Consider the following 6,280-nt stretch of genomic DNA (forward strand, 5'->3'; position numbering starts at 1 on the left):
TCTATAGGTCCTTTTGTTGCAGCCCCTCATTGTCATTCGAAGCCTTCCAGATGGGCCAGAGCATCACCAGCCCCATCGCGGTGCCTGGGTTTAGGGGAAATGACCTCTCTCTTCGTTAGCTCTGACACTTGCAGTACTGCTCCAAGCAGCCCCTTTCCCCTTTCCCTGTGCTCTACGATGCAAGATGTGCTCCTCGTGGGTACCAGAGGACAGGCAGGCTGCCTGTGCTGCCTGCCTCTGCCTGTACCTGCAAATCAAAGCACAAGCAGCTCTTTTCCTGCCTGTAGCTGTGGGAATCATGAAGTTAAGAGCCACGGGCCCCCACCATCGCATCCCTTTGCCCCCCTGCCTGCCCTGCCTGCATCACAGGGGAGCAGAAACACAGCACAAGGTATAATCATGGACCATTTATAAGTGACAGTGGTGTGGAAATCAAACCCAGGTATAATCACCACGCTGCTGTTGCCGGCACAGCACCTGGGAATGCCAGCAGGCAGCAGACCCTGCTGGGATAATATCTGCTTCATAATATTGCCACACTTCGACAACAGACTCTCGGAAAATACCTTTCCATTCCGATTCATGCTTCTTTGATGCACAATATGCAGTTTGTCCGCTTTCCTCGTGGGGAATCCAGTTGCTTATTGTTTGCTGAGCATCTAGGAGGGCTTGGAAGATAACATACCCCAGGTGGAAGGCTGAGGAGAAAGGCAAAGTGTTCATCGAGGAGGTGGCCTTGTGGTATCTGGTTTATAACAGGAAATATGATGTTATTGTAGATATGTTTCCAGAGCAAACTGAATATAAGACCTTTAGATACTGAAGTCATGAAGCTGCTACTCCTGGAGCTAAGGAAAAGACTTGCCTAGTGCCCAAGATATCCATGAAGAAGAAAACTCATGTGGAGAAGCTTTGAGGTGCCACAGCTTCAAACTGTACCTCGCTTAACACAGCTGCTCCACATATGCACTCCATCACCAGAAGCCCATAGAGAAGAGCATGTCACCCCTTGCTTCCAGATGTGCCATGTCCTTTAAGTACAGGACACAAGAACTGCCAGTGGCCAGATGGATGCCAAGCAAACTCCAGTGAGAAAATAGACATATTTTTCTCCACAAAGCTGATTAAACATCATATTAGATACATTATATTATATAGATATATTATATAGATATGATATTATAAAGATAAGCCTGGAATGGGACTTGATCCCCATCCTATCAGGTTTTTGTATTGAGAGGGAGGCTCTGCCCACCCTGCAAACTTGTTGGTTTCAAGCTGCCTACGGGACATGCACAATGGATGGCTTTTTCCCTCGTCACCCATGTGCCTTGTGGAAGGCTGTGTGGGGAAAGGCAAGGTGACCTGTTTGGATTTGTGTTGACTGGAGGCCTTTAGCAGTCAGGAAGGTAACTTCTGTGAAGTAGCTTTATGGTTAAAGCTTATCCTGGCTGCCTATCTATCCGGAAAGGATGCTGCAGCCAGGGAGAAGCACGTATTATCACACTCAATACGGCTCTACATGAAATTCAAGAAGCTGTGATGGATAGAGGAGCTCAGACTACACAGTCTAATCATCTCCTCTGGTCTAACACCTTATGGATGTACCACTAAGAGAATTTTCTGTAGTATCTTTCAAAGGAAACACAAAGAAATATTTCCTAGTGTGAGAAAATGACGATCTAAAGGGTGGAAATTGAAGCCAGCAACTATCTCAACAGGCTACAGGGACAACAAAACAATCTCAGGTACAGGGCATAAAAGGACTGAAAAGAAGACACTTGTAGGTACTCAGAAAGGCTCAGAGCTGATGGGGTGAGTAAGCAGAGGGAAACGCAGCTGCAGGGTAACAGCGAAAACGACATTACAGGGTTTTGAAAACAAGGGTGGCAATCAATCCAGAAAAGTGTGGAAGGCTGCAAAGGGCAAGAAAAACAGGAGAAACAGGGAAAGGATTATTAATCTATCCCTATGTGTCCTTCTTTTACAGTGGATGAAGTTTGTACCCATCCTGGTGAGACCACAGAGCCCCTGAAGGAGCCTCATAAAGATGCTGGTGTACCTTTTCAGTGCTAGCTGGGTATCCACAGGCTCCTTCCAGCTCTTTCAGGTGACACTTGAGGTATTGTTTGGTGATGTCCATTTGTTATGGATTTTTGGGTTGGTTGGTTTGTTTTTTCTTTGTATAAATATATATAATATATTTTATATTATACATATATATTATATATATTTCATATTGGGTTTGCTTTCTTTGGTTTTGGGTTTTCTCCTAAAAAATGCCATTTCAGCAAAACCATTGATATGTCTGATGCTGCTTTGGGTAAAACCTGAAGAGATTCTTTATAAAGTCATTATTCCAATGGCACTTCAGTTTTCTGCTTTCTTGGGTACACACAAAATTATTGCAAAGACAGGGATTCAAATGCATCACTTTGCCCTGAATCCAAATGGTTTGACTTGAAACAACACTTTATGGGATTTCCTTGAAAAAAAGAGCAAAAAAAGAACAAAAAGTTATTGCCAATCTGGAACCTACTTTTTTTGTCTTTCTTGGCCTCACCACATTTCACAGATTGGAAACAGCAGTTTTTTCATCACCTTTATTGTCCTGCAACATTTGTCCATCTGACATGCAGCACCCTCGAAGGAGAGCAGCCTGGGGACACACACCCCATCTCTGTGCTTCCCTTCCAGGGAAAAGGGCTGCTTTGTTGTTAAAGCAGCTTGGATCTTGTCCCCAGCGAAGACAGTGTTGCTGTCATCATCTTCCAGCCCCACTTTGGGGGCAGAATTAGGTCCCATCATAAGAAGTGATCCTAGATGTGGGGACATCTAAGGACAGGACAAGGGGCAATGGCTTTAAGCTCGGAGGGAAGATTTAGATTAGACATTAGGCAGAAGTTCTTTCCTATGAGGGTGCTGAGGCGCTGGCACAGGGTGCCCAGAGAAGCTGTGGCTGCCCCATCCCTGGCAGTGTTCAAGGCCAGGTTGGACACAGGGGCTTGGAGCAAGCTGCTCTAGTGGAAGGTGTCCCTGCCCATGGCAGGGGTTGGAGCTGGATGAGCTTTAAGGTCCCTTCCAACCCAAACCAGTCTGGGATTCTGTGATTTTCCTATGACACAAGGGGACAGATGCTCAGAGCTGTCAGTTGTGCTAATAAAAAACCAGACTCATCTACAGAGTATTGATTATTTCCTCCCCTTCGCTGTTGCCAGCAGCTGCCTGCTGCACAGAGATGGATGTGCTGCCCTACCCAAGCCCCTTTCACAAAACAATTTCATCCTTCCCCTCATCGCCTTGCTAACACAACTAAATAAAGCAGCTCTGCACCCACTGGATGCTGCAGAGGCAGAGGGATGGCTACGAATGCTTGAGGATGGCTGCAGCCTCCAGCCCTTGGACAGAGACCACCCTCACCTCCCTGAGCCCAGGAGGAGAAATAGAATCATAGAAAGGTTTGGGTAGGAAGGGACCTTCAAAGCTCATCCAGCCCAACCCCCTGCGATGAGCAGCGACATCTTCAACTGGATCAGGTTGCTCAGACCCACAGCCAGAACTGAGTATCTGCTCTACTTCCCACCCTGCTTCCTCTTAGCACATATTTTAATGTTCAGCACTGGATATAACAGATGCTCCTGATGTATCTGCCTCAGCACACTTCAGAGGCATCACGTTTAACAGGCTGTCCTGTTCAGAGATGCAGAAGGCAGGCTGGTGTTTCTCCAGCCCAGGACTGCACAAACAGAGCTCTGCTGCGCCATGGTACTAGGGCTCCATGCATCCCACAAAAGGCTTTCTCCTCGATGAGGTGGGGTGGCTGTGAGACTTTTCTCCTTTACAGATGCTCCTCTGTCAGACATCCATGAGCGCAGCTCGGGAGGCACCATGGTCTCCCCTCTTCATTCCCTACTGCTGCCCATGGACCTCAGGACTCTGTCCCCAAACTCTCCCCAAAGCACAGAACATTCCTTAGGGACAGTTCACGTTTGTCCTTTCCCTTTTCCCTCTCATCCAGGCTCCAGCTGGCTCAATGGCAAGCGCAGCCCTCTCCTTGCTCCCCTTCTCCTTGCCCTGGTTCCCAACGCCTCCATCCCAGCCTTTCCCCAGGTCCAGAGCTCAATTTGCTTTTCATCCTTCCTTCTCCACCGCCTGATTAAGTGCCTCAGCCTAAGCTCCTGTGGGACATAGAGCTAGTGACTGAACCATTTGCTTTCCTCAGTCCTGCAGTACCACGCTGCATCCTGATGTCAGCCCCAAACCACGGGAGGAGATGCTACACCAAAGTGATTGTGCATGTACTAAAGCTGCTGTGAGGGCAACTAAAGATTGTGTGTAGACCCGTGTAAGGATGCAGCACTGTGCAAGTGAAAGCCCGCCCACAGATCAGCTCCTGCCCTTTTAAGTCTTCTCTCAAGTGCCTCCCGAGATGCTGCCTGCATCCTGTTGCTTTGGGGAGCCGGAGGGAAATGCACATGAAAGCCTGAGGTTACTCATCAAACCACAGTCCCACAGAGCAGTACTAATGCTGTGACCCCATGCAGCATCAAAGAGAGAGGGGCAGAGCTGAGAGCACGTTTTGTGGTGCTTGTCCTGCCATTGAAATACTCAGGAGGACAAAGGCTCTTCCCAAGCCATTGAATGAGGAGAAGGTGGATGGGAGATCTCAAATAAAGCAGAAGGCCTCTGGCTCTTGTTTGTGAATTCAAACCTTGTCTGAGGGTTAATATGTTCAAGAGCACGTTTATACATGCCAGGAATAACCCCAGGGCCCCTCGTGACACTGGGTGACACAAATGCTTAAATCACTTCTGAGCAATGACGTTTACTACTTGTGAACCACTCTCTGCTCGTTCCTCCTTCGAAACAATCCCAAGTGATCTCCTTGAATGCAAGTTTCTCTTTAAAACAGACAGAGTGACATATTTTGACTTCCCTTGTTTGACAATATCCTCGTTATTTCATCTCAATAACGTAAAACATGATTGCTTCAGCTTTGCCTTCTCCTTTCTTTGCTCTGTGTGCTTTTGTATTACATTATCATATTTCAGTGCCACAAAGCCCAGATGGAGTGCGTATAATATTTCATGTCTTGTGAGCGTTCTGGCACAATCACACTGAAGATTTTGAACTTTATCACAGTGAAATGTTCCACTATCGCCAAGCCAGGGCTGGATTTGTTGTGGAATTTTGGTCTGTTTTTTTTTTTCTTCCTAGCATTCAATCTTCAGCTTTTTTTTTTGCCCCTGTTATGCAGCAAAACCAGCTATTGAAATGTCAGATATTCCCTCTGCAGAAATGTTCTGTTTCCCAAAGATTCATTACTTGGCTTCTGTGAAATGAGAGGTTTCAGCCCAGTTCCCAGCAGATGAGCCATCGGTTTCTAACAGGACACCCTTGTGTTTGCAATGACCTCATCACACTGGATGGTTCAGGATGTGGTTCCCCATTAGGCTTTGTGCATGAGGTTAAAGCAAGCCCGAAGGTTCCCACCCCATCCTGCCTCTCTGTTTCCCTCACCCAGCACATCGCCCTGCTCCTGTTTCCATGCTCCTCCTCTAAACCTCTACACTGAAATGAGCTGGGTCAAACGCAACAGAAATCCAAGGAGCAGCATCCCGAGGATGCTGCATCCAAGGAGCTGCCCCACCGCTGCCACCCCTCCGTGTCCCCAGCGTTTGCTGTTTACCACAGTCATTCTCTTTCCTTACAATCCCATCTGCTCTTAGCTAAATGCAACATTAACCTGCTACCTTGCTGGATTTGCAGTGATGTGAGCCCCACACCAAGACAGGCTCTGGTTGAGGATGAGGGGGACAGCCGACCCTGCAGCTCCCCTGCAGAACCAAAGCCAGGCTCTTCCCCCGCACCAGCTCACTTGGGTAAAACAAGTCTGTTTCCCTGTGCCCACGTTTATTCTCTTTCGCCCATCACAGGGAATTGTGTAACAGTGCTCAGCACCACGCACCCATAACCAGAATGTCCGAAGCCCCGTTTGTATTGCAGGGAAGGACTGGGGCAATCCCTCTTCCCCCAGACCCTCTTGAACACACGGAGGTGAAACACCCCTCTGGCTCCTTCCCAGCCTTTTGTTGCTCCACGTTAACGATTGATTCCCACACCCCCCCCTTCTTCCCTCCTTCCCTCCCAAGGCCCTTGGCCTCTGCTTTTTGTTCCCCCGCGTAACCCGCACGGAACCCGCAGGTAACGCGCACCCATCCCCTGCCGCGCACGCATCCGCTGCTTCCCCACGGGGCCGCCCCGTCGGGCGGTGGCAGCG

Source organism: Pezoporus occidentalis, unplaced genomic scaffold, assembly GCF_034315485.1.
Source record: "Pezoporus occidentalis ecotype Australia unplaced genomic scaffold, CSIRO_AGI_Poc_V1 ctg46, whole genome shotgun sequence".
Taxonomy (NCBI): domain Eukaryota; kingdom Metazoa; phylum Chordata; class Aves; order Psittaciformes; family Psittacidae; genus Pezoporus; species Pezoporus occidentalis.